The sequence below is a fragment of the Pipra filicauda genome, unplaced genomic scaffold (genome assembly GCF_003945595.2).
Source record: "Pipra filicauda isolate LSUMZ 115617 unplaced genomic scaffold, ASM394559v2 scaffold344_size1527164_pilon, whole genome shotgun sequence".
NCBI classification, from domain to species: Eukaryota; Metazoa; Chordata; class Aves; order Passeriformes; family Pipridae; genus Pipra; species Pipra filicauda.
Window position 1 is genome coordinate 638364 of NW_024104470.1, and position 11763 is coordinate 650126.

At 44.5% G+C, this 11763-nt stretch overlaps 1 pseudogene; it reads left to right on the plus strand.

Annotated features, from left to right (window-relative positions):
* The first annotated feature begins 4608 nt into the window (after window positions 1-4608).
* Window positions 4609-5658, plus strand: LOC113985029 (annotated as a pseudogene).
* Window positions 5659-11763: the final 6105 nt, after the last annotated feature.

Sequence of the window (11763 nt, forward strand, 5' to 3'; positions counted from 1 at the left end):
GCTCAGGACAGGGTATGACCCTGGTCTATGGGTGTCAAAGGCAGATCCTTTAGTAGTTACAGATAATCTTGGAGTCATCTTCCCACTGCCTGCTCCTTGCCAATGGTGCATCAGGGAATGCCCACCAGGCTGGGCTCTTCTCTGCAGAGCCAACCCTGGTGTTACTGACACGGGATGAGCGACTTCTGTCCCTGCCACAACAGCTGACAGGGATAAGTTATTTCATTACAGTTAGAAACACAGTGACAGAAATGAAAATGAACAAGTGTTTCATTAAAGCTGGTCTGACAGACAGTTTTTTTGTTCCTGGTGGCCAAATGAATTTCTTCTAAGGGCTCTTCCTGATTCTTCCTGACATCCTTCTCAAAATGCTGCTTCACTGAACTGACCTGAAGATATTTCACAGCTTTTAGGAGAGAGATTCTGAGTTCCCTTTCTTATGCTAGGACACTCCTGCTGGTCATATCATACAAATCTTGTATTATGAAATGTACCACTGAACAGTTCTTAATTGCCAAATGACCCCTAGCAAATTATTAACTTGGAGTAGACACCACAGGTGGGGATGCCTCTAGCTATTCCATGCAGCCATTCCTCACATGCCACTCAAATACAAGAACTGCTGAGATGTGGCAACTTTGTAGTTTAAAAACAGCAGCTTCAATAACTGTTGTTCCCTATGACAGGCTGCTCTGAGAGCTCTCAAGACTGAGAGTATCTTATCAAGCTTCCAGACTTGACAAAACACGTGGAAATTTGCAGGGCACAGCTGTGCTTTGGACACAGGAGCCTCTCTGAGCACTAGAAACGTTGCCTCAAAACCACTTAGTTTGCTCTGAAAAGCCCTCCCCATTTCATTTCCAAAGCATACTCCTCTGTAACAAGGTAATGCGTGCACAGAGAGCAAAGGTTTGGGCTTTTTAGTTTTGCTTGTCTTAAGGCAATAAATACAGCTGGCACTTAGATGAATGCGGGGTGAGCTGGGTCCTTCATTCAGGGCTCAGTCAGAATCAAAGACGTGACACATTCCTGTGTTTGCCTGTGCTGCATCCTGTTCCTAGGAAGGCTAGATCCAGCCCCTCGTGGCTCTCTGCCCTGCAGTAACAGGTGCCCTCTCCCATTATCCACGGCAGCCCAGGCAAACAGTGTCAAATGGCACGTTTTATTCAAAATACCCACAGACGTATTGGCAGAAACACTGCTCTGAGCTTTGCACAAAGGCTCTGCAGGGAAATACATACTAGACCAGGAAAGAAGCTGTTCCTCTAACATATGCTAATATGCCAGAGGGGCTGGAGTTCTGTTCTGTTCTGCAGAAGGAGGTCACAGACAGCTCAGCCTTTCCCTTGATATCAGGTGTTAATCTTATCATTGTTACAGCTAAATGGTCCGAAACCAAATCAGCCTTTGGGCAGGAGCTGGGGAGTTGGTGCTGTCTGTGCATGCCTTTGTCTTTCAGCTCTGTTATTGTGTGATTTCACCAGGGTCTCTGAATGTGCTGGATTTTAAATAAGGCCCCGTAACCAGCTACTCTGGTGAACATCAGGAATTACTGCAATAATCCGGAAAAATAGAAAGGATTCTGGGTTCATATGGGTGAGCAGAATTTGGACTGTTGCATCTGAAAAAATCAGAGCTTTGTATTCCTTTCAGTTTTCCCTTATCTAGCTTGAGATTCTTTGAGTGCCAAAAATAATATTGCGTATTACTGCCAGAACATTTATCTTCTGTCTGAGCTCATTTCAGAGATGGGATTTGCTCAGGAGGACCTGGGAGGGGACGAAGGCTAGGGTTCTAAAGCACATCCTTATCTCTAGCCTCAGTGTTTTGTAAGTTAAAAGACAAATCAGAAAAAAACAAAGTCACTCATGCCAAGGGAGGTACCAATTTATCTTCAGACAACACAACCTCTATTTAATTTTCCATTCAGACACCCCAGCACCCTTTGCCAAAGTGTTGTATGTATACAAGGCTGGATGAGGTCGGGGGAGGAAGGCATTTTTCTGCTGCTAATAGCAATACCTTAGTGTCACTCATGATTTATAGCCAGCAAAGAATGCTTTTTTCTGGTCTATGTTCTGCTCAGTGTAATGAGTGCAGAAGGAATAGTGCAGATGCCTCATGGAGCTCACAGGAGGAGATCTTCATTAGTCCAATCCTCTCCAGTGTGGTAGCAAAGACTGGGAACATTAGAACAGAATCCCTCTTGTTTATAACTAGCTTATTGAAGTGCACAAGCATGGAGTTGTCACTGTGTCACCTGCTGATGTGTCACCAACTTTCAGACACTGTTCATCTTCAAGATTCACAAGCAGTTCAGCTACAAGATGCTTCTTGCTGCTGCATGGAAGGAAGAAGGAAAGTAGGACACAGAATAAGATTTCAAGATATTCAGGAGAGGATGAGCCTCTAGATGAAATTTGGAGGTTAATATAGTTCTTTATGGAACCTAGGGTAGTTTCTTGGCTCTACTGGGACCAGGATGAGTCACATGAAAAGGGGAATGAACTCTGCCATGGTGCAGGAAGAACAGAGCCTCTATCAAACTAGAGACAAGTAAGAAATAACAGCAAACCTGGATCTATCATGTCCAGTATTCTGTCGTAGATCCAGGCAATAAAAAATGCTATTTAGGGAAAGCACACTTGCTTGGTCACTTTAGTGGTCCATTCCCCTCATACTTCTCACAGCAGCCACGACTGTGGTATTAGAGATGTCAGAGGGGACATGCTTGCCCGGGACATTTAGTGTCCCTCTCTAGACTTTTTGCTTGTGATTTTGTCTAATTGTTCCCTGACTTTGACAATTCCGTCTGCTTCCTGTGGCAGCCAGTTCCAGAAGTTCACTCCCTGCAGTGTAAAAAAGCACTTTCTTTTAACTGTTAAAACCAAACCCCTATTAGATTCAGCAAATGCCCACTGCTTCCAGTACTATGGGACTTCCTGAACAGCAGCTGAACCAGAGCTTACCTAGGGCCTTCTTCACATTGTAAATCTTGATGCTGTCCTCCTTTGCCAGCTTTCTCCTCTCCTGGCTGAAGTCACATCTCCAAAGGCAGCTTTGTCATCCCTCATCATCTTGTTTGTCCTTCTGTAGACCTCCTTTAGTTCCACATATAGCACAATGAGCTGAATTTTGCTCATAATTCCTGTGAAGGAGTGGGATCTATCAGCTTTGTTCTGGCCTTGCTTGAGATCAACCATGAGGGGGAAGGACACCTCTTGAAAAAATGTCAGGCTGCCTCTCCCTGGCTGCAGCATCGCTGCATTCCTAATGAAATCTCATTACACTGGTCACTGAGTCAGTTCAGTGAATCATGAAATGCATCCCCAGTTTTGTTTTTGAAGACAGGAGACAAAAGGGCAGTCAGATCCCTTCCTCACCTTGAACTCTGTATCCAATAGATTTATCCAGGGGCAAGACAGGAGTCTAAATGATCCTGATCCCGGAAAAGTGTCCTAAATCACAGCTTCATCTGTCCATTCCATGAAGCAGAAAAATGAGGAATTATGCATTTCAGGAAAAGAGTGATGAGGTTTTGTTACTTGGCAACTGTAGCTCCCACATATTTTGGAAAACTGTGAGAACATCCTGTACCTCGGAGAAATGAACCGGCTTAGGTGAGGAGGAAGAGAGCTGGCAGCAGATCCCCAAAACTTTGAGCTGGGAAGATTTCTTGAGGCTTGTGGAAGCAAAAATTGCTTTATGTCTGCATGTTCCTCAGCTTGTCTCCTCAACGTGACTGTCTGCATCAGTTTCTGGGCTCTTCATGATGAAATAATCCATTGTTCTGCCATTTCTGTCTCGCAGAGGCATTTCACAGCCATCTGAATGGCCTCTAATCCACCTGCCAGCTGCAATCAGCACACAGCATGGCTGCACTCCTGTCAGCCAAGATCTGAGCACCAGAAACGAAAACCTTCAAAAGAGGAATCAGCAAGAGATCTGCATGTGAAAACTGGGGAGGGGGCAGTCAAACCTGAGGGCTTGGTGGGTGTACTCACAGGGACAACAAACCCACAGGATGAGGCCACAGTAAAGTCTGACTTGCCTTCTGCAGCGGCAGTTGACTTCAGACAAGAATTCAGACATGACTATTAAAATAATAACTTAGGGCTTCAGTTGCTGGAAGCCAGTCTCCAAGGCTGAACTCAGCAGATGGTTGTGTCAGTGGACCCCAGCTAATGCATTTATGCAGTGGTTCAGCATTTTTGGTCCAGTTTTGTTACTGACAACTTTGCTGTGTGAAATCCCATTTCTCTTTCCTTGGTTGGATATAAGAATCTAGTGGTTTCAAAGCACAGATCTGAACTGTCCGAGACAACCCTGCAGTAACCAATTAAGTAGAACTAAGATAGCAAAACTAGCATGGCAAGAACTGATTGAAACTGTCTGTTGCTTCAAGGAGTGCAATAACACGAGATTGCTACAGAGGCAAAGATGTCTTATTAAAGCTCAGGGTTCATCAGTCTTTGTAAGGTCTGCCTGGCACTGCAGTCTGTTGTGTGAAATTCCAATTGGCTTCATGTAAAATCAGCGAGATTTGGGTTTCTTTGGAATCCTGTTTTTTCTAACTATGTCATTAAAAGGACATCAGTTAATCTCCCCATGACATGCCCACCTCCCTCTGCAGCCCCCACAGCCCTTGGCAGCCCCCAAGGAGCAGCCCCACTGCCGAAGAAGAGGATGCTGGTGCTCAGGTACAGAAACTCGTGTGGCTTGAAGAGAAGCAGAAGCCTGATGCCCCCAGTGATGTGATGTGCTGCAGTGACCAAAATAACAGCCTGGAAGTGAAGCCCCATTCCTACTTGGGAGCCATTTGGAGCGGACTGGAAGATCCAGTGGCTGGAAGTTCCTATGGTGATGGGGAGCAGCCGTGTCCGTATGCAGGAGTGTGGCTCTTTGGAGAGCACTGCCTGGACATCCACAGGGACATGTGTGAGATATATGGGCTGCAAGTGCTTCAGTCTTTCAGCCAAGAACAGAGGAAGGCTCACGAGATGATGTGCACTTGAGCACGACATGAAGAAGGCCTTCACCTTCCAGGCCAGTCAGGACAAGGTGTGCAGCATCTGCATGGAAGTTGTGTAAGAGAAACCATCAGCCTTGGAGAGGAGGTTTGGGACATGTGCTCCTTGCCCTGCATTTGGCAATGGAGATGTGCCAAGCAGTTCAGGAAATCCATCATCAAGTCCTGCCCAGAGTGCCATGTTTGTCATTCAAGTTATATCCAGCTTCGTCATTCCCAGTGTGTACGGGGTAGAAGAGGAGGAGAAATAAAACGAGCAGACTAACACATTTAAGCAGAGAGTGGGGAAAAAGCCCTGCAAGTACTTTGAACAAGGGAAAGGAAAGGAAGTGTCTTTGGAAGGAAGTTTTGCAGGGAACAAAAGGGCTGAAGGAGGTAACAAGGCTCTGCAGAAATGTTAGGTTCTCTGAGCAATCACTCTGTATACTGAAATGCATAATTGGAACTGCTCTTTTCCAAACACAGTGGCTGACTCTACACTATGGCAGGAGACCAGGGTCTTTGTTTCACTGTCAGTGGAGCTATTTCCATGTTCTGACTCATCCAGGGCTGTTTCTGCATGGGTAAAAGCAGCAGCACTTTGCAGCATTGTTCAAGCCCTCACAGGTGAAAACAATTATGAGGTAAAAGTTGCATCAGTCACATGGGGTTTTTCACCTTGTGGGTGTTGCCTCGTGTGTGCAGCTCTGGGTATGACCACAGTATGACCATGCCTGTCATTCCGTTCTCCAGGACAGAGGGACACAAGTGACAGGAGGCCACAATCATCATGTCCAAACTTGCCTTTCCCTAGGAATCTGGTGCCTCACAAATTGTCTCTGAGTCAACCTCAGGACTATTTCTTGTGCTGCCCAGCACCTTTCTACCCTCCCCATCCCTGTTGCGAGCGCAACAGTCACTTGCTTACCCCTTTTCATTTACAAACAAGCCCAAGAAACCTTCAGGCTGTGGCTGGACCTCTGCTCTTGGATCCAGTGGCACCGTTGGTCTCCAGAGGTCTCAGTCCACAGCCCCACTGAGGTGCCTGAGCAAACAGCTCTGCCAGCAGACCAGCAACACAAGGGCAGTGCTCACTTCTCACTGTCCCTCAGGAAAACTTTAATTGCTACTTCTTCCACTTTGCCTTGAAGAACAGCACTTATACCATATTTCCTTGTGGATAGAAAGTATAGCTCTTTTTAGCTAGTTCTTTGTTCCAGCCTTGTCAAATCCTAGTTGAGTTGATCTTAAACTGCTGAGCCTTGCTTTCCTCTTCTGTGACACAGAACAAGTGCAGCACCCAGAGGCTTGTAAAACATGTCCTCTGTGCCAGCTGAACAGCGCTGCTGCAGCAAAAAGCATTGTCATTGAACACGTTACAGTAATTGTGTTGTCATCAGTTGTGTATTGAGGAGGCAGACTTTACTTGGAAAGTGCTGTTAAATACTCAGAGAAAAGCAAATTTTGAATTCTCACGGATAAATATTTATTCCAGACTCTCAAAATTTAAGTAATGATTTCTGAATCCAGGTGTGGGAGGGTTTTTAATGGTGACAGTGCCTGTAATTCTCTGGCTGCATCTACTGCTTTCAATGTGGAGTATGAGTATTGACTGCAGAACGACCACAGGCTTTGCTCCACTGCATTTCTGAGTTGTTTGGACAAGAATGATTCTAAAGAAATATCAACATGGTTGTTTTCTGTTCCAAGGAAGCTAATTAAAAATAAGCAGTATTTAGCCAGTTTTTATTGTTGTCTTGTGCTTTCCTCCCTGATGATCGCTAAGATGTGCAAGGAAGGAGCTTCCTCTGCTGAAACCACTTTGGAAGAGGACAAGCTCTGGGCTGCAGCATCTGTGAACAGCCTGGAGAGGAGGACGGTGCACTCTGAGTGCAGGGCAAATTTACAACGTTGTGCACATACCCTGGCAAGCAGTAAGGCAGAAAAGTAAATTTAGGAGCAGCGCAGAGGTGACCTCCTAGGCAGAAGAGCCATCACAGCCAGATTAGGAAGCTAGAAAGCAACCTTTTGTCATGGCTTTTATGATCAGGTCATGTCTTCAGTAATTTGTGATCCACAAATATTAGTGGAGACATTTATTTTTCTTTTTTTAAACAAAATTCTTCCTCCACACACTTGTGACTCCTGTATTCAAGGGTCTCAAGCAGCTCATGTTCCTCAGAGATTCAAGTCTTTCCTGGGAAGCAACCCATAGCAAATATATTTGCAAGTAGTTCAGTCGGCCACAGAACGAGGAAAGCCAGTTTTCCTCATGGCCTTATGCCTGCTGCCTGTCTCTCTGGTGTCTAACAATTTGGCAGCTCACACAACTCTCTACCTGCTGGGTTCTTGCACAAAACTTTTCAAACACAACATCACGGAGACCTTGACCCCTCTGATGAATTTTGTTGAGATTCATCAAGTGGTTTAAAAGTTCAGTGGGGCTTTCTACCCCCACTGGCACTTTGTGGATTTTGGAGCCAGGGGGCAAGAGGGTAATTGGTTTTCTAGGAAACTGTATCTTAAAGTTACCTTTCACCACAGGACAGCCCAAAAGATGTCCCCTTTTCCTTAGATGCTCCTATGTGTCGTGTCCTCCCCCCCGGAATTTTTAACCCACTTCTTCACTATTAAAGACAAATCACAAGTCTGAGCTCTTGTTGAGACTTATCATTAACAAGCAGTAACTCTCATGGCATCAGCCACACGGGTGTCCTGTCAAATGGAAGAGCTGGGGCAGAATCTCCTTGTTCTCACTAGTGCACTCATTACTGTTTTGTCTCTTCAAGTTCTATTTCAAGTCACGGATTCCCCTTGGATCCTTATGGGGCCATTCCACACATGAATGAGCAGCTGCTTTATGTTTCTTAGCACATATTTCCCCTTTGTTACAGTGTTCTCACCAGGTCTGGTCATGCCCCCATGTGTTCTGATATTTCTGGTATCCTGCACGGTTTTAGGAGAAATAAATGAATAATTTGATGTTTTCAATCCAGAGTTGCAAGGGTGTGCACTCTTTCATCAGTCTATTTTGATTTTAAAATCCTTATGTCTGTTGTACTGCAGGCATTGGGATAGCTCAACCTGCTGGGTTAATAAACTGGCTCTTGGATGTCTGTAGTGCCCTTGTAACATCCAGGACTTCTTGAGTTTCATGGTTAGCACAATGCGATACAGAGCTCATCCCTTCTATTTTGGGTCATTGTGCTAATAAATAAGAGTTAGATACTTTTGGCATTAACAAACAGGTGCAGCCCTACCATGTGCAAGGAAACAATTTGGGCTGGGACTTTCCAGCAGTATATTATCAGAGGGGACTGTAGAAACAAGTCAGCACTTGTTAGAAGGAAGCATAGGGATGTGACTTCATTCCTGGTTGTCATCCTACTTTACATTCCACAAAACCTCTCTAAGACAGTGGAGCTCTGAAGGCTGGAGGCAGCTTGACTGTGCATGCAAACTGTGCTGCTACAGGTCTGTTTCAGGGACCCTCCAGAGTGATGAATATGCCAAGTCACCCGAGGTATTATATGAAAAGAGACCCTGGCACCGAGTTCTGCTTGCCAGAGACATGCAGACATTTAGAAATGCTGTCGTACAAACTGAGACACAGCTCCAAGTCCTTTTAATTCTTGCAGTCAACAGACAACTGCTGAATGTGATAAGGCAAGGATTTCAGCTCAAAATGGACTAGGGGACAGGGCGGAAGAGTAGAGAAACAGTAGATAGATACCAGGTAGGAGGTGCAAATGTTAAAGCTTTGATGTTTTCCCCTTCAGAGGAAAGAGCAGAGACGAGATTAGCAGCATTGTGCTCAGTAATGGCATTATGCTGCTCAAAACACAAGGAGATGCAGTTGTTCTGAATGTCACTGAAAAACAGGAACTGTCGGGGTACTTAATTCTCCACTCAGTTGCTCTGTTTGAAACGAGATTAACATCCGAGACCAGGATTGCACCTTTTATACTTGACAAGTGGAGCTGGATTTTGTTTTCAGGTAAAGTGCCTCCTTGCTGGGGTGGCATTTCAGCACTTATCCCAGAGCAGCAGTGTGGTGTAAGCCAGCAGCTCCCACTGCAAGGGAAGCTGGAGGATTTCAGCAGTCCAGCAGTGATGCAATGCTGTCAGCATCCCAGACATACTCAGGCATGACATGGGACAGCACACCTGAGCCTCCTTAGTTTTCACATACACTGCAGAGCAGGAGAATGAACAAAACTCTGGAGGGACTCATGTGTTCTATATATCCCAGGACAGCTATAGTGGTATCTGAGCTCTTTCCAATGTAGCACTGAGTGATTCACATCTCTTCTGTTGCTAATTGTATCTCCAGGGGAAGATGTGAGTGCAAGGAGTGGTTTGTTCTGGTGGCTATCTCTTAAAAAATATGTATTTAATTATCTTGTAGGAAACAAGATTGAAAAACCAGTCTCAGTGCTTTGGGACCAGAAATTAGTGGAATTTATCATGGATCCCAGGTCCTGAGGGAGCTCATTTTGCATTCCCACCTCAGCTTTGAGAAGACTCTGCTGTTTCCCACCCATTTTATTAAGCTGACCAGCTGTGCTGGACCAGGAGAGAAGCTGTTGGCTCTTGCTCTCACTCCTGACACTGTGCTGCTCTTTGCTGCTTGTCCATGCTGGAGTGAAAAGTGCCTCCATAACTTCCGTCAGCCTTTCTGAGGAAGCTTTAATCAGGCAGGGGTGAGGACCAGCACTGCTGGGAGATGGTGAGGCTCAGTCTTCCTGAGGAATCTTACCCCCTCCCCAGCCCCAAGCTGACAGAGATGGGATCAGATTTCATCTGTGTAGAACAGTGACTCCACTGGGTTTGTGAGATATCCATCTTCAGGTATTCTTTTTAATCTCTTCACTTCAGTTTTTTCATCATTCAAACAGGGAGTGAGAAGCAGTGGTTTCAGAAAAATGTCATGAGTGTGCCATAGGCAGACCATGCAGCATCTCAGGGCTCCACTGGGGTTTGTGCAAGCAAATAGTGAACACAACTTACAGACACTGGGAGAAAACTCAGAATCTGTTTCTTGAGGCATTTTTCTGGCTCACTGGGGAGAGGTCCAGCTAAACTAGGGACAACACCACATTATTCCTGATGTTCCTGGGGAAAGAAATGAGTAGGACAGAAATGTTTAGTTAAAGAAAATATATTCAGGACCCTATAAAGTGTCAGACTTTGCCAAGGCTTCAACTTTAATGGCCACCAGCACTGTATTCAGTCCTCTCTAATAGACTCTTACAGTGATATAGGGCCTCGGGGAACTTTTCCTAGTCCTTTAGACAGTGATGAGTTTATTCTTTAAACATAAGATGTTTAGCTCCTTTTTTTTTTTTTTTATCCTGACACAATTTTCTAGATGGGTGCATTATCCATTGGAAGTTCTAGTGGGTTTTGGATACTTGCTGACATCCTATGCTGCTCTGTGATCAACTGTCAGTAAAGCTGGAGATATTTCTTTCTGTGAGCTTTGAATGGTTAAGTTTCCATTTCCAAATCTGAACGAAATTAGAATTTTCAGTTTCAAAAGCTCTCCCCTTTCCTTTATCAGCAGTAAAGAAGAAATGGGAACGCTTGCCTAGCCTGTTCTGTACTGTTCATTATTTTACACAAATGTATCACTAGGTTTCTCTTCTCCTTCGTGAAGTCTCTACAGATAGGCTTTTTAACTATGCCTCTTCTCATAGCTTTCATTATTTTCAGTACCTAACATATAATACTTTTATGACTCGTTTAGTAGAAAACTGCATAAAGACCAAATTTCAGCTTAAAATACGAAGGTCACCTCTAAGCCTTGTTAACAATTTTATTGAAATAACCAGAATAGAGAGGTAATATGAGTCATTGTTCCTCTTTTATTATTTAGGGAAAAATGAATAAATGTCTAGAAAATGTTTTCTGTAACCTTTTAAAAAGAAATTTATTTCACTGGCTGTAAAATATGTGCTTGTTTGACTGCTGTGGAACAGATTGCTTGGATAGCAGCTCAGGAGCCAAAGCAATTTCAAAGAGAGATGGGCTCTGTTTTATAAACACAGAAATCCCAAGTGCTGTGTATGGCTAGAACAGCCTCACAGAGAAATTGAAATTTTTATGCTCCTAGAAGATTAAATGAGAGGTTGGTGGAATAACTAACTATTGGTTTAACAATGCTTTGTTTTGGATAAAACGAGAAGAGACCCTTTGCTACCCAAATTGAGTGTATCACCTTTGGTCCTTTTTCTTATTGGTTCTGTGCTGTGAATTACCTGCTCAATAAAGTCAGCCACATTTAAGAGCCCAAGTTTTGTTTTGTAACTCCCACCCCTCCAAAACCCATGTATATAACTAGAAACACTAAAAATGTTAACATTTCTGAGATTCCTGATGTTTGTTCTTGCAAACAGTTCCCAAACAGACCAGAATTCATCAGAAATACAAGAAGTTCATTTTTGCTTTTCCCCTGGTGCCATTTTAAAAATAGTAACATCTTTATTCCAACATCTCTGAGGGAAAGGGGCTCCTTTACCCTTTGACAGACAGACAGACGCTCCTTCTCTGTCTCCAGCCCTCCAGCTGCTGCAGTTACTGTCAGCACCAAGCCCCCCCAGGCAGAGTGACCTGCAAGCTGGAGCTGATGGTGCAGAGCCACAGGGCTGTTCCCCAGCGTGGTTTTACTCTCAGAGGAAAGCAAGACCCCCCTCGCTGTAGTGTCTGAGCAAATCTCTGGGAGGCCTAAATTGACTTGGAAGGACCAATGGAAA